At 45.3% G+C, this 26,059-nt stretch overlaps 2 protein-coding genes across 6 annotated transcripts in view; one reads left to right on the top strand and one right to left on the bottom strand.

Moving 5' to 3' along the window:
- LOC119437342 (uncharacterized) overlaps window positions 1-6,786 on the bottom strand; it is a 528,585-nt gene extending 521,799 nt beyond the window's left edge. Inside the window, exon 1 of one of the 3 annotated variants that reach the window (XM_049660446.1) lies at window positions 6,673-6,786. The gene's annotated coding sequence lies outside the window, so the exon portion shown is untranslated. The remainder of the gene's footprint in view (window positions 1-6,672) is intronic. The other 2 variants (XM_049660448.1, XM_049660447.1) reach the window with 2 other exon arrangements.
- The window catches only part of LOC119437340 (uncharacterized), a 583,955-nt gene that overhangs the window by 368,664 nt on the left and 189,232 nt on the right, over window positions 1-26,059 (top strand). The window lies entirely within an intron of this gene.

The raw sequence follows: 26,059 nt of genomic DNA, 5'->3' as shown, positions 1-26,059 counted from the left end.
AGGTTTTTTTTTTCGGTAACATTTCTATGCAAATGAGGGGGGGCGGGGGTGGCTGTACTAGTAAAAACGTTAAAAATAACCACCATTCGCCATAAAGGAGCGTAAACCCGCGAAAGAGAACTGAAATAAGGTGTATCTCACAGGTACGCCTGTGAGATACACGTCTCCTTTATTTGGCAAACAAGGAACCACATCAAACGCACTCGCGCAGGAAAGAAACGTAGGAAGGACACTCTGCCGGAGACTATGCCGGTAAACGAAGGAGAGGGGTATATGCCGGTTAATTTCGGGGGGGGGGGGGGGCGCCCTGGGTACGTGTCCGCGTGCAACACTGCTTTCTCTCAGGAATTAAACATTAAAAAAAAGGAAGTGCTGACACATGAAAGTGCAGGCGCCGCACGGGAAAGCCTTTTGTTACGTTCACAGGATGCGATTGTTTGATGCCAATCAAATATTCTCCATAGCAATCGGTAAAAGAGGCTCCGAAAAATAAGCGTGAAGCTTACATCGGTGACTTGGAATTGAATAAGGCAGATGCGGAGTATTTATGTATGGATATTTGCAGTATTGTTACTCCATGTGCAGATTTTACTAGGGTTTTATAGCAGCCCAAAATATGAAAAAGACATAATAGTCGCAAAAAAAAAGAAAAATCGAGCCAAATTTTCCAACAAGCTCCATACGAAACACATGGTTTGTAATGCGAATGCAAACAACAACTAAACGCAAAAAGATCACTGTACACAGACGCCAGAATGCATCTCTCTCTCTCTCTCACACACACACAGTTCGAAGCCAAATAGTGATTTTGGCCAAATATTTTTGAATACCATAGTTGCCGTTCAAAAAAAAATCTTGGCCGTAAAGTACAAGATAATTATTATGTGCAAGTATTTGCGCCTGGTTTGAGGCGGTTGTTTTTCCGCCGGCGTACTCAGTGACTTTTTGCTGTTCACAGCGGACTTCGTTTTCTGAGGGAAGTTGAGAGAAATACTTCCAAGCTAAATTTTTCGCGCTGTTATTCGAGTCTATCTTGCCGACTAACCGAGCTTCCGCCATTTGGACAGTCTCGATGTCATTTCATCTTATCGCTTTCTTTCGGAATATTATAGTGTAATAAAATTTTCGAAAACTGCGTTTATGAGTTTTCTCGCAAATAAGAGTTTGAGCGACTATGAAGGTTATAAAGAATTTTCAAAGGTATTTATTTTTATCCGAAACTTGCATTTACTTTATTGTAAATGAGAAATACTGGTTAGAATTGTGTTGAGGTGATCCTGGTCGCTAGAACAAGTTATCTGAAGGAAGAAAACTCCAATCATCCGCGAATGAGCTTATTTAAATACATGGGTTCACAATATCATTTACACATAATAAAGAACAGCAAATGACCTATAACACGTACTGCCCTATGGAACACCAGAAGTTACCAGAAGACAGTCCGAGTGCTGCCCTCACACATCCACAAGTTGTTCGCGATTACTCAGGTATGTGCTGCAGTCCAAGACATACATATACTCAGGAATGCCAACTAATTTCTAAGCTCGAATACTGATTTATCGTGAGGGACCTTAGAGTAAAGTTTCTTCTCCGTGGTGTTGAGGGACGAGGTCCCTATGATGTAGCTCGGCGGGGGTGAAGTATCAGACAGGAAACGTGGTAAAAACTTGAACGAACTGCATTTACAGAGAGTGCGAAGGGCAGGCCCTCACTCGTCTACACCTAGCTGGGTGTTAGAGCCGAGGTCAGGACGTACATACGTAGTACGGAGCCTCACCGTTCTACCACTGCGTGGTTACAGCCCACACAGGCCGTGATGCTCCGTGCAATAAAAGAAGGAAAAACAAAAATGGGAAAGCAGAAGACCCCAGCCAGAATGGAGTTGTGCTCCCTCTCGCTGCTAGCGCTGGCTGTGCAGCCGGCCTCTCCCCGCTCGTGGCATGCTCAGTTGTAGATGGTCACGTGCCACCCCGCTGCCAGTAGAGGTCAAGGCTGTCACGGCTAATTAGGCGCGAAGTGGAGGGGGGCAATCGGTTTCATGGTCCGTTCTTTCACGTATGCCAAGGGAAGTAAAGGTTCCGTGTCCGGCGACACATTTTGTGCCGAGCTGTGACGAGCCGGTCATTAACTTGGGTTAGGCCGTTCTTTCTGAGAGAGCACAACCTGTCACTGCTGCCATTCATTCGGCCTTACAAATGACGCATACCTCAGTGACGCATGCTCGGCCTTACACTTAGCAAACGCTTTGCTAAAATCTAAAAAGAATCAATTTCACCGCTATTATCGAGAATCGAAGCATATGAATGTGTAACTGAAACAAGCCGCAGGCAACTGTAGAATAGCCCTTTCTGAAACCATGCTGTGTTGAATCAGTTTACAATAGAAATTAGCCTGCAGTTTTCAAATAACAATTGATCGCCAATTTGAAGCACGAAAATGATTGCTAGGAACGTTGCAAGAGACTACTGCCGCAGAAAGACATCTTGGCGACTCTTTCTTAGATCAAGCAACATGGAGACCACTCCCTGATAGTTAATGACGTTCACATCCTGGCCAAGCACTCAACTCTACGGCACTGGTCGTGCATGAAGCGTTCGCTGAAACTAGACTATTACAATAAATATTACAACGCTGCGTAATGTCTTTTTCTACCCGTGATTACAATACCATCAGCAGCGACACCAATCTCCACTTTTCACTGAGAAAGTTCCACAACTTATTCGGGGCCGTTTTGATGATCTAGCGTTATTGTGAAATAACAATTCCTTGACTGGTGCACAAGGTTCCCTTGGTACTTCAGCTATCGCCGTAGGTGATGCATTTTTCCGTTTAAATTTTTTGAATTTCGCCTTTATTTTTCAACATACTTATTACAGAGCCTGCTTAAGGGGCAGAGGCTAAATGCTTAACATTCTCGTCAAAGGCCTCTGATCCTTTACAGTTTGCTAAGCGGTTTAAGCAAAAAGAATATGCACAGTCATGCTTTCATCACAACAAAAATACAGAAAACACAGAACATAATCATTTTACACTTTTATACATGTCAAAAACAGTATCACTCAGGCTTTTTGATCGTGAACCAAGCACATCAATGATTAAAAGACTTCCAGGCGAGATTTACAGCCCTGGCAGAGGGGCGACAAACGCTAAATATTTGGGGAAAAGTCTGAATTGGGGTCTCAAGCGCTGTGGTCTCACACTACGCTAACGGCTTTCACGCTCGAAACCCGCCCGCCAGTGGACCACCACGGACGGGTTCGAGCCCCACGGCCGCTCCGTGTGCAAACCCGCCGCTGCGTGCACGCGTCCCACCGCAGTCCCAGCTAGGGGAATGCGAGACCGCGCACGCAGCAAGGGAGACACTAGGCGAAGCTCTCCGGAAAGGACAACACGACAGTTTAAAGCCGGGTTTCGACACAGGGTCAACAAGCACGACAACATGGCCAAATGGTTTGCAGGTGGCCGCTATCGAAACAACGTGAAAGTGCGCGTGCACGCCAAGGCCGGGACGAGCCGAAGCAATCGTCGGCCGGGGGGCGGACAAAGGGGCCGCCGCCGGCAGAGAGCAACACCTTGTGGCGCCAGGATGCGTGGTCTCTCCTCAATGCCCGAATCCCGCCCGGAAGTCGGCCAGTGGGCGGAGCCCTTCCCGTGTGGCCGGTTGACATCCGAGTGACGAGTGTTTCATGACCCGCTGCTACGGTGGCTACATGTGCCGACCGAGCGTAGTTCACCACTTCTCCGCATCATGACGCAGAAGTGGCGCTGCGGACAGTATAACGGCTGAGCTGCGCGCAACGTCGGCTGCGCTGCGTAGACGAGCAGCGTGTTTGATAGTATCGCTGCCTCTGCTCTAGCTTTCAAGTACGCGCTATACAATGCCATTTTGAGCAGTGTAGGCAAAGCCAGAATGGTGAATTTGTTGCTGTCGTCTAGTCAGAAGACACGATATGCTGAAGTTAATTTTCTAGCTTGGCGATTGGTCACATTTATTGGTATAAACGCGGCGCTCCAGCCCATTGCATTAAGTACGTAGATGCATTTTTTATGCATAAAACAATACTGCAGTGGTTTTATACGGTACATGGAAACGTGTTTACGTGATATTTAGTGAGTTCTAATGTTTCAATTTCGAGAAATCCAGCTATTGTGTTTATTGCTGCCTCAGTTACGGTATTTAAATTGTTAAGAGACGAATTGTGTTGGTAAGTGCATATGCATGGTTCACTGTTTGGTTACAATAAAATAAAGTAATACGACTTGGGCTAAATTCGTGAATATATTTAAAATACAAGAAACGCTCTCATACCTTGAGTCAGCAAACGCACCAACATAAATAGCCTATCGCCAGCAAGGCCGCAACGTTGGTCCACCACATCATAACATTATTCACAGCACACACCTCCACTTCCGGTGATTCTTCTTCTCCCTGTTGCTTTCGCGCGCCATGTTATTGCCCTTGACAAGAAAGTAAAGGCGTTTAATTGAATAGAACTTCACAACATCGTTTGTGAGCTCTTCCTTGTGCCGCTTACAGCCGATCAAATTCGGGGGATTCAGCTGCAGAAAGGATGCAAAGTCGGCGACACACTGTTCCTTCGTAACTCATTTAAACTGAAGCACAGCTTGAAGGCGTCTTCGAGCGATGCTACCAGTTATTTTAGTGCTTCAGAAGGGAGCAACAGCCCCGACCTACTCATTCTGTTGAATTTAGTAATGTCCCTGAGCAATCGGAGCACTTGGTTCTTTGCAGGAACTTCCTTGCTACATAGCCTGCTATATAGAATATCAGCCTAGAATCACTTTTCTTTTCCCTGTAGCAGCGCAGCGGTGCTCGATGTCGCAGGCGCTGACGGTCACTCAGGACTGAGTGACCGTCTATGATCCGGACTGATTGATCGTCAGTGATAGAGCGATATCCACAGCGGACTTTATATTATTCTCTTAATCTCTCTCTCCCCTTTTCCTTTCCCCCAGTGTAGGGTAGCCAACCGGGCTCAGTCCTGGTTAACCTCCCTGCCGTTCATTAAATCATTTTCTCTCTCTTCTCTTCTCTCCAATGTCGACCGAGAAGCTCATCGACGTACGCTTTTCGGTGTACTGCTTGCTCATTAACGTCGCCGATACTGAGCAACCTACTGAGCAGCCCGGGGCGAACATTTGCGCTGTCTTTCTCACAAATTTAGAGCCCGACTTGCAGTTCGGAGCGAAGCAGTAAGTCAGGGCTACTTACTGCTTCGCTCCGAACTGCAAGTCGGAGCGGTGGTGTTCTTTGGTGGAGCAATGCTGCCGCTAATCTCGCCGGTCATTTTTCCGACCTGGAACATTCCACATCGCTTAGGAGCTTACAAATAGTACGAGAGATGCGGAGCTCTTCACCTTTGAAACTGACATGAACAGACGACATACAACTATTCCAATACGGGCTAGCTTTTTTTTTTTTTTTGTTTTGCTCGCCAGCCCCCTGTGGCAGACGACGCGCGCTGCGGAACCGTTCTACTGACCGCAGCGCCAATTTTGCGTCATGACGCGGAGAAGCGGTGAACTACGCTCCAGAGGCGCCGGTCGGCACACCTACCCATCTAGCCACCGTACCGCTGCCCCAGCAGGCAGGGAGGCGAGTGACATACGACTTTACGGAAACGCAACGGAACGGCGTCCGACGGCGAGCGCTCGAAACCCCACAACGTACAAGAAGGTTCCTTGTTTATTGTGGAACACAACGCCTTGCAAGAAACAAACAAGTACGACCAGAGGTCTTGGCACTGCTGGAAGTATTTCGCCTGAGGATACAATGTGCTAAAGGGTTTTTTAAAAATATGCAAATTCTTATTTGCGTGTTTGTGCATGCGTGAGGTCACAGCGGCGCGCACGAACTTTGGTTTGGGAGGCGTACGCGTGCATGCCTTTTTGGCAGCTCAGGATAGAACTCGGTCCCTTCTCTGTGGCACTGTGTGGTACGAAGGCCTGTCTCGTAAACAGAAGTGGACGCTCATAAAATTGTGCACAAGGAAAACGGGACTTTACGTAACGCCACATTTTAAATACGATTCACGACAGCACAGCAGAAGGTCCGACTCGCTGTTTTGTGTTGTCGGACGTAGGCCTTCCTAATTCCTGGTTTGCCCACAGCCATCAACGCTAATGTTGTCTATCACACTACGTGCCATAAGGGCAGATAGATGCTCGCTTCAACGTCAGTGACGCTACTGATATCGATATCTGCTGTCAATCTCGCTGAACACGGGCGCCAAACACGGAAGAGCTAGGAGGGAGCGTCACGTGACCATCTTGAAGCCTAGTCATCATAAAAATGAAAAGGCTCATGGCGTGATGCGCAAGGGGGAAATTTCTATGCTCTGAGCACGGTACGCGAGAGGGTAGAACGGAGAGCGCAGTGACCTCGGTCAGCTGTGATGAGGGCACCGCTAACAGGTCATCGCGTACCCCAAAGTGTCTTGAAAAGGTCTGGCCCAGAAAAGGGGGCAATGGGTCGGCGTTAGAAGAGGCTGGCTTAGCGGGACTAGCTGCTTGGCGTCATGCTCCCTCCTCGGGTTTTTTTCTTTCTTTTTTACCGTCCTCCAAGGCATCGAAGTGCCCGCGTGCACGCTACAGCTGCGACGTTCAATAGAATTACGGTTCACGAGAGCATTTCCGAAGAGTACAGCTCACCTTGTTGTTCTCGAACGCTGAGCATTTGCAAAGTCCGGTCGATCCGCAGAAGCAACCGGAGAACCACTCATCACAGGAGTTGCCAGGAGCGTAGAGGCCCAGCACAACCAGCAGACGCGCGCTGAACGTTGGCCATCACCGCTGCCGCACAAAAGCAAGCGAGCCGACAAGCCGGGCGAAGGGTCGAGCGATCGCTGCACACCAAACATGCCAGTGCCGTAGCGTCTCCGTATCTGATCTGTCTGACTGTGGCCGCAAAGGGGAAGCTCACACAGCACACACTACTCGCATGTGCCCGGATGTATCGCGCTTCCCAGTGATCCTTCCCCCCACTTCCCTTCCACACCTGCCTCCAGCGCTGCACGGTTAGGAAAATGCCAAACAGCGGTGATTCACGGCGGGGCAGGGAGGGCCATGGCCTTGAGGCCCGACTTAGCGGCTCCAGCTGGACGACCGTAAAAGTTGGTAGCGTGCGTTTGGGACGGGGGCGACCCAAGCGGCGACGGCATCCACGACCGCATATTCTCGTGCTTGATATATATATATATATATATATATATATATATATATATATATTTATAGTAGTAACTGGATTTTTCAATGGGCCAAGCATATCTCTAGATATTTTCCCCTCCTTGTGCAGTGAATTTAATTCGCGGCATATTTCTGATTCGAACAATTTAGTGGGGTCCTTTATGAGTTCCGTATAGAAGTCCTCATTTTCTAATTGTCGATATCCTTCTTTCAGGTAGTCGAAATTATCCTAATAGTAATATTGGACCTAATAGTAATATTGGATAAGGTCGACTACCTGAAAGAAGGATATCGACAATTAGAAAATAAGGACTTCTATACGGAACTCACAGAGGACCCCACTAAATTGTTCGAATCAGAAATATGCCGCGAATTAAATTCACTGCACAAGGAGGGGAAAATATCTAGAGATATGCTTAAAGCAATGCTGCCGATTCAGCCAGCCCCTGGTCGTTTTTATTTGCTACCCAAAATCCACAAAACTAACTACCCCGGTCGCCCTATTGTCTCAAGCAACGGCATGGTAACAGAAAGAATTTCAAGTGCCTTATACTTCATAATTAAGGACATAGTCCCGACGATTCCATCTTACATTCAGGACACCAACCAATTTCTTCCCACAATAACTGGACTCGAGATCCCCAAAAGAAAGCTTCCTGGTGACAATGGATGTAGTATCCCTATACACAAACATACCACAAGCAGAGGGCATTGACGCGACAGTCAACGCTTACATGAACGCAAACACGCCTGTAAGCCTAGACGAGGACACGCTGTCAACGCTACTGCGGTTAGTACTAGGATACAATAACTTTGAATTTGACGAGAAACATTTCCTCCAGATAAGCGGAACGGCAATGGGCACGAAGATGGCTCCTAATTATGCGAATATTTTTATGGCATCACTTGAAGAACCTTTTCTTGCGGCCAGAGCTTTGAAGCCGCTCATCTACAAAAGGTTCTTAGACGACATATTCTTTATTTGGCACCACGACGAAGAAAGTCTTCTTAAATTTGTAGCAGATTTTAATTCAGTTCATCCGTCAATCGCTTTCACTTACAGCTATTCTAAATCAGCTGTAAACTTTCTTGATGTCACGGTACAAATTAAACATAATCGCATATTCACAACCTTATATAAAAAGCCAACAGACCGCCACCAATATCTTCATTTCAAAAGTAGCCATCCACAACATTGCAAGAAAGCCATCCCGTATTCACAGGCCCACCGATACCGCCGCATCTGCTCTGACGAGAAAGACTTCCAATGTCATGCAAAGGAACTCAGAACGGCCTTGGTGGTGAAGCACTACCCGGAACGTATTGTTGATGATGCTATAAGCCGAGCACAAGCCTTAGACAGAAATGAAATTTTGACGGGCTCAAAGCCCCGCCATCCGAAAAACCAAACCAACCTTATCCTCACCTACTCATCTACATTACCGCACGTGAACAACATCCTAGCCAAACACTTTAATATCATTCCGCAGAGCACACGTTTGTCTTCAATTTTCACAGAGCCACCCCGAGTTGTCTATCGCCGGGGAAGGAATCTAAGAGATATCCTCGTCAGAGCTAGAACAACCACGGTTCAAAACATAGAATCAGGCTGCAGACCTTGTGGTAAACCCCGCTGCAAGGTCTGTAAGCACGTGACTTCAACATGTCTTGCTAAGGCTACCTCCTCTGATTTCACATTCAAAATTAAGGAACCTCTAAATTGTGACAGCAGCAATGTGATCTACATGCTGCATTGTGAAGTCTGCGACCAACAGTACATAGGCCAGACTGGAACCGCGTTCAGACTCCGTCTAAATAACCACAGAGCTCACACCCGCGCACTACCACATCTCCCATTCTCAAAACGTATCAGTCTGCCTGAGCATTCATTTGATAAAATACGTGTCACTCTTCTCCAGTCAGGCTTCCGCTCTTCTCGTGAACGGGAACAAAGAGAGTCATATTTTATCCACAAATTTAGAACAATCACGCACGGCATAAATGAACACATGGGAAACCTCTCGTTTCTTTGTCCATAAGTTAAATTAGCTAAAATCAGAACTTAATCCCCACATAGGCAAGCCGAACACGTGTGTGATGTCGAAAGAATGCCCACTACCCCAGTGGGGGAGCGGACCGAACCACCCACATTATTGTGCCTTGGTTTTTAATTTCATGCTTATTTCGCCACGCTGTTACTGTCATATTTGCAGGCTACTTCTCCTTCTTTCGTGTTTTGCCCCTGCTTTTTTAATTTAATTTCATGCTTATTTCGCCACGCTGTTGCTGTCATATTTGCAGGCTATTTCTTCTTCTTTCGCGTTTCTCGTGTTTTGCCCTTGCTTTTCAATTTCATGCTGATTTCGCCACGCTGTTACTATTATATTTGCAGGTTATTTCTTCTTCTTCCGTGTCTCTCGTGTTTTGCCCTTCGCTTTGTCTGGCACGACCAGGTCTTGGTGTCTTTCCTTTAACTCTCTCCGTTTTTTCTTTTTTTTTCTTTTTTGGCATTTCAACTTAACATGACAGGCGTGTCCGTCAATTGTGCATGTCAAACACGCTTAACAGCGACCTTGCCCTTTGCTTTACCTGGCACGACCAGGTCTTGGTGTCTTTCCTTTAACTCTCTCCGTTTTTTTCTTTTTTTTCTTTTTTGGCATTTCAACTAACATGACAGGCGTGTCCGTCAATTGTGCATGTCAAACACGCTTAACAGCGACCTTGCCCTTTGCTTTACCTGGCACGACCAGGTCTTGGTGTCTTTCCTTTAACTCTCTCTCTCTCTTTCTTTTTGCATGTTCAACTTAACATGATAGGCGTGTCCGACAAATGTGCATGTCAAACACGCTTAACAGCGACCCATAATGGGGACCGTATCAAGCACTTATCCACTGCCAATAATGACAAGCACACGTCCTGAAGAACCCCTTTACCAACAAGTAATCTCCCTGCCATTGGCTCTCTCCCTGGGATTTTTATTTATTTATTTTTGTTGTTGTTGTTGTTTGCTCTTTCTATGTCTCCTTTCTCACTTTTTTTGGCGCCTTTTTTCTCTCTCTACCTGAAGATATAAAAAGACTGTGGCGAGAATTTCCTGTATCCCTTGAAAAAGGTCGGTCCACTGACCGAAACTGTTGGGTAAATAATAAACCTAAGATAACCGCGAAGTTGTGCTTCTGATTTTCCTATATATATATATATATATATATATATATATATATATATATATATATATATATATATATATATATATATATATACAGGGTGTCCCAGCTATCACGCAGCACGATTTAAAAAAAGCGCAACGGCGTTACGCGAAGCAAACCTATAGTGCGTATTGTTTCCAGTACAGTGTAGTAGCCGCCAGTAATTTTTTCGTTACTGATTCAATTAAATAATTGTAATTAATTATCTAACTCGAGCAGTACTGTCCTAATTATCAAAGTTTCAATGAGGCGTTTGTAGGCAACCACGTGGGGCATCTAACTGCGGTATTTTCAGCGCCGTTCTAATTGCGTACTCATTTTTTTCCCGAGTGATAAAGAAAGCCCGCGAAATATTAAAAAAAAAAATACCACGTGACGACGCTCCCACCCGCATCATAAAGGAGCGCCCTAAGCTGATTGAAAGCAACGGCTTTTGCCGCCCATGCACACTATCTACGCTAAGACAACAGCTATCGCAGCTTGTTTCCAACTAACACGAAACGCGATGTGCTCCTTCGGGTAAAGCACAAACTAGGTCACCATTTCTTCGTTCTTTCTTTCGCTTATTTCATTCTGGCTAACTCAGAGGGAGCTTGTTCGAGGGCGCTGCTTTATTTTTGCGCGGGTTGGAGCGTCGTCACGTGCTGTTTTTTATATTTCGCGGGGTTTCTTTATCACTTGGAAAAAAAAAATGAGTGCGCAATTAGCACGGCGCTGAAAATACCGCAGTTAGATGCCCCACGTGGTTGCCTACAAACGCCTCATTGACACTTTGATAATTAGGACAGTACTTCTCGAGTTAGATAATTAATTACAATTATTTAATGGAATATCAGTAACGAAAAAATTACTGGCGGCTACTACACTGTACTGGAAACAATACGCACTAGGTTGCTTCGCGTAACGCCGTTGCGCTTTTTTAAAATTGTGCTTCGTGATAGCTGGGATACCCTGTATATATATATATATATATATATATATATATATATATATATATATATATATATATATACATACAGTGAATAAAAATGGGCGAACAAAATGCATGTCAATCGTTCAAAGGACAGCTGATACGTGTATACACAGATGGTGTTTGCAAACACATCATCTAAAAATACAAAGCATAAAAATGCACAGGAATGAAGTGCAAAAACCAATCGTCAGGTGACAACAGAAGACGTCAGTCAATATGGGCTATGTTATCAAGCAAACAGACAAAAAAAAAAAGGATAACTGACGTACTAGTAGAAACGAGAAACAAGTGACAGGCTACGATGACAGGCAACTCAATTTTCCTACACTTTCATTCAAACCACACGCGACGGTATCAAACTTATAGATAAGGAAGGATTCATGGGCTTCTCTATCATAATTTGAACGACATCCAGATTCAAGCAACCTGACTTTCAGTTTATCGAATGAGTGGTCAGGGAGGTGCACGTGTCTTGAGATGGGCAGGTTGGGCAACGTGTTAGCGTGGGATTTATGATTGTTAAAGCGCAATCTAAAAGGCCCTTCTGTTTGTCCGATGTACAGTTTTTTGCACACCGTACAGCGGTGAGCACTGTTAGGGTGAACACGCGAGCGCGTGGCCGACGGCACTGTCAGCGCCCCGTTACGGTCATCACTGGAAACATTGCGCATGCGCATCACGCCTTCCGCGAAATAATTGTTCCACCGCGCGCATGACGTCATGAATGCACTTGTTCGTCGTCTGCTAGCCGCATTTTTGTTTTCTAAGCCCATGCATCCTGCATTTTAAGATTTCTTTAAACATCTGTGCTTGAACAGAACAAGACAAAAAAACTTGTATATCTATGGGGGCGTGTCTATTCGTTCCCTTCAAAGTTGTTGTGCATGCAACGCTGTATATAAAACAACCAAACATCTTTCGCAGCCGTTCATTCTGTCGCCAGATCGTATTATGGCTAGGGTTCCCGATGATGAACGGCGCTCAATTGTCGATCTTTCCCTGAAAGGTTATTCCCAGTGGTATATTGGCGCTTTAGTTAATAGGCCCCTGAAGACTGTGAACAGGATAATTCAAGCCTGCAAGTATGAAGGTCGCATTCAGGATGCACCCCGCGCGCCCCGCCCTAAAGCTACCACAGACGATGAAGACGCCCTCATAGTTGCAGCTGCTGTTCGTAACCCTTTCTTGCCAGCCCCAGCAATACGCGAGGACTTGGATTTGGACGTTTCGGACACCACTGTTCGACGTCGCCTGCGTACTGCGGGCCTTCGCAGTCGCGTCGCAGCGCAGAAGCCACTACTAACGGCGGCAAACAAGGACGCACGACGGCAGTTCGCTGAGCTGCACGAAGCATGGACATCAGAAGAGTGGGGTCGCGTCATCTTTTCGGATGAGTCGACGTTTTCGACGCGACAAGACCAAAGATTGCGTGTTTGGAGACTACCAGGCACACGGTGAGGCAAACTTCCTGCTTTGAAAAGCAATTGTTTTAGTTAACGTCACAATGCCACGCAGGAACGACCCGGACAACGTGCAAGGTGTTTCTGCCAGTGGGAGATCGAGTGTGAACGTGTGGGGTGCTGTTTCAAGATATGGTTTAGGGCCCCTGCAACGTATACGTGGACACTTATCGTCGGAACAATACTGCAACATTTTGAACAATGTGCTGTTGCCATATGCGAGCAGTTTATTCCCAGACGGTGATTACCTGTTCCAACAGGACCGGTCACCGATACACACGGCGCGGGCTGTCAAGGAGTTCCAGGCGGAGCAGCACATGCAGCTACTGGAATGGCCTCCGAAAGGAGCGGACCTGAATGTGCTAGAAAACGTGTGGGGCCGTCTGAAAGCTTCTTTGGCAAGGAAGCCCCTTTATTCCGCGACTTCGGACCAGTTGTGGGCGCAAGTCAGCAACGAGTGGGAAAGGCTGAAAGCCGATCGGGAATATGTTCGATCACTTTACGACTCGTTACCGTCCAAAATAGCTGCGGTCGTTGCTGTAAGTGGTCACATGACTCGCTATTAGATTTGCTCATGTTTTTATATTTGTTCTCATGGTCTTGTTTAACTTGAATTGCAAAAGTGCAATTTTCTTGAATAAAAAGTTTAATAATTATCCCTCTTATACTCACTTTTTTCCTTCACGCGCCAATCTTCAATCCAGATGGACCTTGAAATGCAGAAGGTATCAGCTCAGCGAACAAAAAATGCGGCTAGCAGACGACGAACAAGCGTATCGATGACGTGATGCGCGCGGTGGAAAGAGTGTTTCGCAAAGCACATGCTGCGCATGTGAATGTTTCCAACGATGGCTGTTACGCGGCGCTGATAGTGCCGTCGGCCACGCGCTCGCGTGTTCACCCTAACAGTGCTCACCGCTGTACATTCAAGCATATATATTACGTCTTTAGTGGCACAGTCGAACTCGCCTTTGATCTGTAAACGAAAATTTGAAGCCGTACTAGTCACCTTTTGCGATGTGCACATGTAGGGGCATACTTTACATCGCGGTTTTCGGCAAGGATGACATCCGATGGCATCAGGGCAGTCAGTCTTAGATGATGATGATTGTATATCTCGAATATTTCTAGCTTTACGATATACTGCTTTAGGTGGTTCAGCGAAGATGTTTTTGAGGCGTTCACTTTGCATTAAAATATTGTGGTGTTTCTTCAGTACATGCGAAACACGTGAGAGACGCAGAATGGGTTAGGACAAGATTTGTCTGAGGTGAGGGAGTTGGCTTGTTAGCAGTGCAAAGAAGCGTCCTTCGGTCATGCACGTCTGCGCGTTTTATTGCATCGTCAATTAATTGTGGTGGGTAATTTTGTTGGACTAAAGCGCTTTTCAAGGTACCGCAATTTTTTTGAAACTCTGATTGCTCAGAACAAATTCTTTTAAAACGTAAGGCTCATGACTATAAGGAATGCTCGTCTTGCAATGTTTAACGTGACTGCTATCAAAGTGCAAATATTGACATCTATCTGTCGACTTTTTGTATAGGGCAGTAGATAGTTTATCATTTAGCAATGAAACGCTGACGTCAAGGAAGTTAAAAGTAGATGCAGAATACGTGTGAGAAAATTATATGGATGGATGGGCATTGTTAAAGTCAGATATGAAGGAAAGCAGTTCCTGTTCACCATGAGACCAAATCAGAAAAACATCGTCAATGTAACGTTTGTAATAAAAAGGTCTTAGGGTCCTGGTTAGCAAAAATTGATCTTCTAGCTGACCCATAAATACGTTCGCGTAGTTGGGGCCAATTCGCGTACCCATAGACGTCCCACTAACTTGGACATAGGGCTGTCCTTCAAATTCGAAATTATTCAGTACTAAAATAAGGGTTAGCAATGTTGCCAATGTGTCACTATCGATGAGTTTCTCGGGTGCTACGGCTTCGTAGCAATTGACGACTGCCATGGTGCCATCTGAATGAGGAATGTTAGTATACAAAGAAGCAACATCAAGTGTGACCAAAAGAGAACCTTGAGGAATAATGAGATCGATTATATCTGACAGAAAGTCGGTAGTGTCTCTTACGTAAGAAGGAAACGTATAGCTGGGATATTACTAATGAGGGAATCTACGTAGCTGGACAAATTTTATGTGACTGTATACCTATACCAGAAATGATGGGTCGACCTGGTTTGTTTATTTTATGAATTTTAGGTAAAAGGTAAAAACGACCAGCAACAGGAGTTAGTGGAATTAGAGAATGTACCGCATTGTCAGGCATCTTTTTCTTCTTGACGAGCTCTACCACCTTGCTTTTGACCAGAGATTCGTACTGCTCAGTGGGGTCATGATCAAGGCGTTTATAAAACGTCGCATCTGCTAGCTGTCTGTGGGCCTCTGTGGCGTAATCGGACTTGTTCATTATGACTACGGCACCACCTTTGTCAGCAGGCTTAATGACGAGGTCATTGCGAGATGCCAGAGTATCTAGTGCTTCCATTTCGTTGATGGACAAGTTGCGGCGGAAGGGTGCTTGGTTTTGATACAATTGCAGAACGTCTCGTTGTACTGCTTTGATATACATGTCTAAAAATCTATCGCGCTGTGAGGGGGGAACCCAGTGCTTGCCAGAAGGTAACGCGTGTTGTTCGAATCGCTTGAATTGGGCCGGTCATGGAAGTATTCGCGCAAGCGTAAGTTACGGGCGAAATTATCCAAATCTTTCAGTAGTTGAAATTCACTATGTCCACCTGTTGCTGGACAAAAATTAAGCCCACGACAGTATATAAACTGTACTGACGCCATGTATTGTATTCTGATGAAGGCCGGACCCCCGCCGAAACGTCAATAAACCGCTTCATACGCGCGTCTACTTCACTGTATATATATATATATATATATATATATATATATATATATATATATATATATATATATACAGGGTGTCCCAGCTATCACGAAGCACAATTTTTAAAAAGCGCAACGGCGTTACGCGAAGCAAGCCTATAGTGCGTATTGTTTCCAGTACAGTGTAGTAGCCGCCAGTAATTTTTTCGTTACTGATATTCCATTAATAATTGTAATTAATTATCTAACTCGAGAAGTACTGTCCTAATTGTCAAAGTGTCAATGAGGCGTTTGTAGGCAACCACGTGGGGCATCTAACTGCGGTATTTTCAGCGCCGTGCTAATTGCGCACTCATTTTTTTTTTCCAAGTGATAAAGAAACCCCGCGAAATATAAAAAACAGCACGTGACGACGCTCCAACCCGCGCAAAAATAAAGCAGCGCCCTCGAACAAGCTCCCTCTGAGTTAGCCAGAATGAAATAAGCGAAAGAAAGAACGAAGAAATGGTGACCTAGTTTGTGCTTTACCCGAAGGAGCACATCGCGTTTCGTGTTAGTTGGAAACAAGCTGCGATAGCTGTTGTCTTAGCGTAGATAGTGTGCATGGGCGGCAAAAGCCGTTGCTTTCAATCAGCTTACTTGAGGGCGCTCCTTTATGATGCGGGTGGGAGCGTCGTCACGTGGTATTTTTTTTTATATTTCGCGGGCTTTCTTTATCACTCGGGAAAAAAATGAGTACGCAATTAGAACGGCGCTGAAAATACCGCAGTTAGATGCCCCACGTGGTTGCCTACAAACTCCTCATTGACACTTTGATAATTAGGACAGTACTTCTCGAGTTAGATAATTAAAACAATGATTAAATTAAATATCAGTAACGAAAAAATTACTGGCGGCTACTACACTGTACTGGAAACAATACGCACTAGGTTTGCTTCGCGTAACGCCGTTGCACTTTTTTTAAATCGTGCTGCGTGATAGCTGGCACACCCTGTATATATATATATATATATATATATATATATATATATATATATATATATATATATATATATATATTTCTTTTTCCATCTTTGAGCACTCGCGCGACGTAGGGTTGCGTCGCATCGCGCTGCCGCCGTCACGGCGATTTTACAGAATGTTGTTTAGGTGAGAAAAATAAACAGTGCTCGCTGATACTCACTCACAATGTATACACAGGGTGTCCGAGCTCTCACGCAGCACGATTAAAAAAAAAGAGGAACGGTGTTACGCGAAGCAAACTTAGTGTGTATTGTTTCCAGTGCAGTGGAGTAGCCGCCGGTAATTTTTTCGTTACTGAGATTTAATTAGGTGATTATAATTATTTATATAACTCGAGAACTACTGCCATAATTATCAAAATGCCGATGAGAAAAGTGTAGAGCACCATGACAACTACCGATACAGCTTTCTGTTGCTCAATACGTGCTACATAAAATTCTTTTTCCGAGCGTGCAAGAAGCCCGTGAATACACGCAAAGTGTCTCGAGCGGCCAATTGCGCGGCAACTCTGCGTGTATTCGCGGGCTTTTTTTCACGCTCGGAAAAACACATTTATGTACGTAGCACGTATTGAGCAACAGCAAGCTGTATCGGGAGTTTTTCATGTTGCTCTACAATTTTCTCATTGACACTTTGATAATTATGAAATTGCTTCTCGAGTTAGATAAATATTTATAATCACCTAATTAAATCTCAGTAGCAAAAATTACCTTAAGTGCTGTAACTCGCAGTTGTCTAGCTTGTTAACTGAACTCATTAACTCTTTCCTTTTCTTTTTGCTAATTTAACCTCGTTGTATTTGGAATGCTGACTGTTTTCTAAAACCAGTTCAAGATTCGCAGATAATGCGGTAATAATTGAGTTGCGCAACAATTTTTAGCTATACTAAGCTGTCAGGCGAATATCTCAAGGCCCCAGCTTGGACAAAATTGGTGAAAGGCCCACGAATCGAAGTACGTACAACTTGCAAAAAAAAAAGTAATAGTAGTATTAGCAACAACGTGTGGAATAAAGACTTCTACAAGCTCGGAGCGCACGCTTTAAACTGTTGGAAGTACAGTAGCTTCTACCAGGAATCTGTCAGCTTTCCGGTGTCTTTTCTATAAAAATAAGTCGTGCATCGACGTCTAAAAATGCGGAAGTGGAGTTGTTCTTAAATCTGTATTAGCCATGATGCCATGTAGTTTAACCAGTGCATTTCCTTACGTACTATTCAAAAAAAGAACCATGGCGGCCACCGGCACTGTTCTCCAGTACCAAGTGGTTCCAGCTTTTATGGTTGATGAAACATTTTCAGTAATAGCTAGGACAAGTTGGCACTTGTAAAGGGTATCGACTGGTTTTGACCTAGTTGTGCACTCGCTTTTCCCAATTAAAAGTGCTAAAGAAGTAATTGTGTATGTCAACGTGGTTTAATGAAGATACTAAGGAATCGGTCCTTTACGAAGTGGCCCCCAACTCAAATACCAGCTGGATGTAGAACGTTCGAAAAGTACCCAGACACTAATTCATCGACTACGCGTTGGGACAGCTTATACGAAGCATTTTCCATATCGCATAAAACGGGCTTCATCCCCGGCTTGCTCCCGTGCCAACGACTCCATCTGTACTCCTCGAATGCCCCAGACGCGCTACGCGTAGATGGCAGCTATAGAATAACATCTACACTCAACTGATCCTAATCTATCGTTCTCTCTCGCTAAATTAGTGGGCCCTTGGCCATCGAAAACGATACAGCGTGAAGCATTGAAAGCACTCAAACATATCTTCGAAGGCGCGGGCATCCTTACCAAGATGCCATTATTTGTATTTATATGCGCATCTAGGTTGCATGACGTTCGCTTTTGACGCTCGTATATCTGTGCGTGCATTATTTCATGTGTGTATCTTCCTCATATGTTCACTTGCTGATCCCAGTCTGTATCGTGGTCTCGTGTATGTGTTTGTAACTCTGCATACGTGTATACGTATAGGTACTCGGTGTTATGCAACATGTCCTCGCCTTCTATCTGTATATGTTCGTGTGTGTGTATAAGGTTATACACTGTAGATTTTTATATATTGTATTTTTTCGACCCTATGATGTTGTTTCTTCTTATCTTACAATATTTATTTTTTATTATTGTAGTATCATAAGGAGCCAACGAAAAATGACACCAAGTAATGACATAGAGTAAATTATCTCTGATTCCTAATTGTAATAAAGAAATTATAAATAAATGGAAATGAAGTGGACGAAAAAACTACTGGCTCCCCATCCCCATCCACTTTCTGGGGTATTTATGTTTATCTACTAGAACTAACACTGGGAGTGTTAGCCAGTGCCACCACTCACGGCCTTGGCAGCAGATGTGGAACACCCTTTCTGCCGCAGGCGTCGCGTCTACGTAAACATTTTGGGGTGAACGCAACTGGTATATAAACCCACACATGTCACCTGAAGGCATCAATGCTGCCGGATTCGAGACCCTCGCTTCTCGTTCAGTGTGTGTGTGTGTGTGTGCGTTGTTGCGTCCCGAATCGGCCGGGCGCATTCTTTGATTGTTTCCCATCGAGGCAGGCAAACAGACGACGAGACGAGACGGGCAAACAAGAGCCCCAACTCGGTAGTGCCCATTCTTTGGGTGCTTCCCCCGATGCCACCCCTTTCATCAGCGTCGTCCGGACGGCGACAGTGCCCGACACCGACGAGACGGGATTTCCCCTATTTGTTCCAAGAAACCGAAATCCTTCAAACAGAGACAAACTGGCGAAAAAGGCTACTACTGGAGTCATGGCACATTCAGAACACGGCGGGCAATATAAACCGCGTGAAGGGCATCCTTCCCTCTTTGTATGTTCACGGCCTTGCAGATGCGACGAAGGGAAGAAAGGACCCCCCGGTCTAGGTCACCAACACCAAAACATCGCGTCGCCCCCCCCCCCCCCCCCCACCTCTTTCGTCTGTCAAGAACAGGTGCCCTGTCAAGTGTCTCCCCACCTTACGCTCTCTCCCATTCCTCTCCTTTCTTACGATAGACTTTTTAAAAGCGGCACACCGCCACCTGCGAAGAATACCCCCTGAAGAAGGAGCCGAATTGGCTCCAAACATCGGGCTAATAAAACTCCCTTATTTGGTTGGCGTCAATCTCTAAGCCTTAAACGTGTTTTCTTGCAAGGTTGACAACACGCTGTCTCAGCAATCCACGTTTTAGGTGACGTTCAGATGTCATGCAGATTACTAGACCGTCTGAAGACTACCCGTGGGGGTTCTGGGAAGATAACTTTAAGGTGATCACTGTGTGCTAGTATATTGAAATGTTTAAGGATTGACGAGACGTTTGGAACCGATGCTGAGTGGGTTACAACGAGGGTACATTGTGTCTGAATGGACGATTGCTTTTTTGCGCGGAACAAATCCTTCCGATTCAGCGCATCGGCCCTTTTAACGGCATCACCCACTTTGTGACGTGGGTATTCCTGCTGGATTAAAGCTTCGCGAAGTTGTTCACAGTTTTCATAAAAGTCCGACTGTCCCGAGCAAAGCTTTTTAAAGCGGAGTGCCTGACTATATGGTATACTGGTTTTCCAGTGTTTTACGTGATAACATTTAAAGTGAAGATAACGATGCCTGTCCGTTGGTTTTATGTAAAGTTCAGCGGTTAGTTTGTTGTTAGATAGGGAAACTGTAACGTCCAGAAAGTTAATCGTAGAACGAGAGTATTCATGCGAAAAAGAAATGGATGGATGGACGGTATTGAAATCGGCTATAAACGATAACAGTTTATTTTCACCATGAGCCCAGATCAGAAAAATGTCATCTATAAGCCGCTTATAATACAGAGGTTTTAGTTCGCGCTTGCCAAGAAAGTCATTCTCCAGAACAGACATAAAAATGCTAGCATAATTAGGTCCAATGCGAGTGCCCATTGATGTGCCGCTTACTTGAAGGTAGTGCGAACCGTCAAATTCAAAATTATTGAGCTCTAAAATTAGTTTCAATAATGTAGACAGTGTGTCACTACCAATGGTTTTTTTTATCATCAGACGATCTGTCATAGGCTTGAACTACTTCCTGAATGGCAACATTTTAGGGATGTTTGTATAGAGTGAAAGCACATCTAATGTAACGAGCAGGGAATTCTCCGGTATAAGGAGGTCGTCGATGTCCAACAAAAAATGATTCGTATCTTTAAGATAAGATGAGAAGGTACATAGAAGGCTGCTGATTATTACATCAACGTAGCGCGAAAGTTGCTCCGTGACAGTGCCAATGCCCGAAGCAACGGCGTCCGGGAAAGTTTTCTTTGTGTATTTTAGGCAGCAAGTAGAACCTTCCCCGGATGGGACGAGTAAACCTACTGCGTTATCGCTTAATTGCTCCGCTTTTACGAAACCTTTAATGTTATCTTGGACTATTGCTTTAAAATTTGTGGTAGGATCACCGTCTAGACGCCTATAGAAAGTCTGGTCATTTATTTGTCTCTGGTCTTCGCTTATATAGACCATTTTGCTCATGATTACCACGGCACCACCTTTGTCCGCTGGTTTTATCACAATATCACTGCGTTTGGCCAATGAGGTGGTAGCTTTCCTTTCTTCTAATGAAATGTTTGGCTTAAATTAATTTTGGTTCTCATAAGTTTTCAGGACGTCACGTTGGACGGCGGCGATATACATGTCTAGGCATTTATCACGCTGGGCCGGAGAGGTCCAACGGTTGCTAGAAGGCATAACTGGTGGCGTGTCAGAAGTTGATGGGCGGTCGTGGAAATATTCCCGTAGGCGCATGTTGCGTGAAATGTTGTCCAAATCTTTAGCCAGTTGAAAGTCTTCATATCCGCCAGTTGCAGGACAAAAGGTTAGGCCCCGTGACAAAATGCGAAGTTCATCCCCAGTTATGCTCACATGGGAAAGCTTAACCACGTTAGAAAGAGGCGGCGGGCTGTGCTCTGTCCTAGGAAAGGATTTTATCGGGACCACCGTTATTATCTGCCTTGGAAACAACGAGCGGTCCACGCCATCACGGAGCAACTTTTTGCACTTTTTTTCGTGAATCTCACTTATCTTTTTTAAATTTATAAGCTTCTAACTCAGCGATTTCGTGCGTGCTGAAGTCACCACTGGCGCACAATTGTAGTTCCGTATTTAGCGAGTCCTTAAAAGCGTGCTCATAATGATTGCGAATAATACGGGTAAGATCTAAAGAGATTGTTCGAAGGGTTTCATGCCATTGAGCAGTATTCTTATCGTACAATTGACTGGTGCATGGCTGCTTTTACTGAAAGGCTGAGTCCCCTAGGGGGAACGTGAGCCGCTAAGTATGAATTAAGAGTAGATACATGTAGTTAGTTTCGGATCCGCTTTTCCACTGCTTTCTTATAAGCTTCAAATAGGCGGCAGAGGCACTACCAGTGTTCGCCTTATGGGCGCAAGGCTCACCTAGTCAGTTTCTAGGGTTGCTTCCCTTTCGCCTAGCCTCATGCTCAATGACATTACCAATATTTTATTGAATAAATTATTGAATATTGTGACTGGTAAATGTTTATATATAGAAACTTGAAGGATCTCTTATCCGAAGACGACTTAGTTTTTTTACATATATATGCTTCAAAAGCACTTGTGTGCGTAGATATTCGTCGTCATATTTCACAATCAGTAAGCTATCACCTCGAACTGAATGGCGGGAGCTGTTATAATCCGGGTGGGGCTTGTCCCAATTGTGCGCTTGCTCACGGCGGGCAAAAACAAGAGTGGCTTCCCTCTTTCCACAGCAAGCATGTGCATCACATCAGACTGCCACCTATGAGTGCGAAATCAGCGCACCGAGTGTCAGTTGCCTTTTAATATGATTGTCAGAAAACTAGGTGGGTTGATGACGCTAGGAAATATGCAGGCGCAAGTTGGAATCAGCTAGCCCAAGACAGGGGTAATTGGAGATCACAGGGGGAGGCCTTCGTCCTGCAGTGGACATAAATATAGGCTGATGATGATGATTGTTTTCGGATTTCTATTACAGAGATGCCATAAGCGCCTACTTTATCATTAGTAAATTTTGTTTAAATATGAATCTGGTGTCTTTGCGTAAGCGCAAAAGTTTTGTCTGCCAAAGAGCATAACCACCTGTGCAAGCAACATTTACACATACCTTTGTTTTTCTTTACATCCCATGGCCACCGCGGACCCCAACCTTCCGCTCCGATTGCGTACTTTCTGACCCTCTGTAATATGTCACCTGTGTTGAACACGTGGCTCGGTCGTTTCTTTCCCTGTGGTCGCTGCCTGATATTTCGTTTGGTTGCTATTAACGTTTTGACGCCCTTTACCTGTGTATTTGGGCGTTAAGGGTTTTTCACAGTCATGTACCGGGTCACTGATATTGCACTGGAATACCGTGCGTGGCATCGCGATATTTCGTTAAAAGGCCGGTTGTTAAAAGATAGAAAAACGCGCTTTATCACGACAGGTGACTCCTTTAGCGGAAAGAAGACTATACTTGATGATGTGGAATTTACTAGCACGACAAATTTCATTGTGACGTTAGCTGATTAGCAAAAGGCTTGCACACGTCTGTTCACTTCAATACATTCTTGTTAGAATTTCCGCTGGACATACGCATCGAGCGGTCATTTGTCGAGAGGGGTGATAGTGGGCCGGGCCCTCTTTGGGCTTTGCGCAATTGCTTGTATGCAAGCCACGATGGCAGCAGAGTTCTGCGCGTGACGTCGCCAGAGAAAAAGTTATTAACCATAGCGGGCACGATAGCACCAACGTTTGGAATGGTGACTGTGTATTAGGATAAGAGTGGGTGGGGTCGCCCATTTCGCGCTACTGGACCTTCCGTGTAGCTTCCATCGAATCAGCGAGACACGCACAGGGCGATGAGAGGCGGACAGTGGAGCAGCCTTTTTTCTAGTGTAGCTTTCGGGGATGCGCATGAGAGAGGAGAGCAGAGCGCCTGTAGGATTGGTAGCGAAGGAGAGTGGGAAGCCGTGGTTGTTCATCAACAGCCTCTAACATTGCTATTACGGCATCATTAAAAAAATCTTGCGGCTGTGAGTTCATTGTAGACCTGTTGCCACTACATAATACAAGCTCAGAGTGGTTCAACCACCATTTAAAGCTTTCCCTCTCATTCGTGTCTCCTTAGTGCCATCCACTCTCTCTGCAGGGTTACGCTTACAAATTGGGAGCCGTGCTCCCTCAAGGGCTGCAGAAGATTGCGCCAACCTTTCCCTTTCCATACGAACCACTTACTACTACTGCAGCGTTACACAGTATGGGGCGACAGTAATTTGACTCTGCCATCTGTTCTGTACGCCACCTGTTGTGTAGTCTTGCCGTTAGATTTAGTACGGAAGCGGGTACATCTATCGATATTTTTTGAGGATTGCTTAGATTTTATTTGTCGTCAACGTCAAAACCCTGTATTTGCAGAAACAGAGAGTGTGTATAGGTTCTTGTGTAGCACCAGTGCTAAGTAATATGTTTTTAGCCAAATTAGACAGGGACTTGTCAGAGCGTCCTTACGAATCTAATGTTATAAAAGTGCCTAGGTATGTTGATGACTTTTTAGTTTATAATTGACTCAATCTGCTCCCGTTTTTACCACTATTCGTGATCCTCTTAACCCACCAGAAGTGACCGTGTGACGGGAAGATTAGATTCCTTGACATTAATTTTGTGCTCACCGATAACAAAACCTGCAGGTGTTACGAAGCTAGGGCAAGTAAGCCATTATTACCATTTCATTCCGTGCATTACAAAACTCGTGAAGAGGGGAATCGCGAAGATGTGCGTCAGTGAAGCGCTCAAGAAGTAATGCCAGCACCTCAGGCACAATAGCTTCGGACGGAAAATCTGACGTTTAAGCGGCGCTGGTTAGCCGAGCCACGTGCTCTTGTCAGTCGCAGGATGGATTGCTTAAGAAGGCAGAGGAAAACGGTTCCGTACAGGTGGATGGTACAAGCACCGACATAAACAAAAGATAGGTTGCTGTCATCCCCTACATACATAGCTTCTGCCACAGATTAGAGATGATTGCTGGAAGGAGTGAAACGAACGTTGCTTTTTCGGCGCCAAATAAATTGGTGAGCCTGAGTAGGAAGGCAAGGCCTGAAAGAATCACAGATACGGCATGCTAAAGGGAACATAAAAAAGATTAATTGATTGTATCGCGTGTGTTGTATACCGTATTCCTCTCGGGTGATGACGGTCCTACATTGGTCAAACTGGTAGATGTATAAATGATAGAATACCGGAACACGGTAACAATGTAAATAACGTTGTTGCTGACGGCTTTCTTGCCCTCCATTGCCAAAGATGCAAGTGCAAACCCAGATTTAAAAAAGAATGAAGTATCATGAGTAGAAGCACGTGCGAGATGACGCTTTTAATAATAGAAGCTAGAAACATGACAACAATTGGTGACGCATGCGTCAGTAAGACTTCAATTTAATTATCCACAAAGGAGCTCGATTATCTTTGTTCACTTTAAACGTGTATATGTCTGTCAATCTGTGTGGCTAAAAAACTGCATGCGTGTGGTTCCTTTTTTTTTTTCGTGTTTACAGAGCATTTATACGTGTTGTACGATATTTTGAGGGTCTGTATAGTGACTAGAACTAGAACGAAATCTGTCGTTGAAAGTTAGCACTGTGTGTGTGTGTGAAATGTACCTTTCTGTTGTCCCAGTCGTTCAGGTTGCGCTACAACAAAATAGAGGACAGAACGAGTCAGAGAAGCACGGTCTGCGTGAACTCGGACAAAGGGCACCGGTCATTTATGGTGCCGTTGTCAGATGGGAAGGGGACTTGGCACCCATAGCTACCGCGCCCCAGAGCGTACATGTACTCATCAACCCAGCATCATTCGGTACATTGGCCCCGGCACCCCCCCCCCCCCCCCCCCCTACCCGGGCTGACTGGGTGGGGGGCTTTGGTTTGGGCCAACGGTCCTTCCCGGACAAGGGGGCCACTGTGGAGCGGCACATACCGTGCTATTTCGCGCTTCACACAAACAGCCATGTCGGTCGTCAGGGACACGAGCCCATCAGATCCCTGGATTACCTCGACGGAAAAGGTGTCAAGGCAAATAACCCTGGAGACAACAGAAGCCGTCCGCGGCGCAGCGCACTCTGTTGCGCCAGCACCGGTTACAACTCTGTGTTCCACTGAGACGAACGGAAACACGTGGACCGACTGGAACATGCTGTCCAGTCGAGTGACCTTAGAAGCATGCATCATAACTTAATGGAAAGCTTTCCACCTGACTCATCGAAAATCACAGCAGGGCGAGCCCACACTTCGAGAAACTTCTTCTCGCCTAGGTGATGCCGCTCCCGGGTGAGATGAGGCACGGGTCATTT

This window comes from Dermacentor silvarum, chromosome 1 (assembly GCF_013339745.2).
Source record: "Dermacentor silvarum isolate Dsil-2018 chromosome 1, BIME_Dsil_1.4, whole genome shotgun sequence".
In the NCBI taxonomy this organism is placed as follows: domain Eukaryota; kingdom Metazoa; phylum Arthropoda; class Arachnida; order Ixodida; family Ixodidae; genus Dermacentor; species Dermacentor silvarum.
This window is presented reverse-complemented; position numbering and strand designations above follow the sequence as displayed.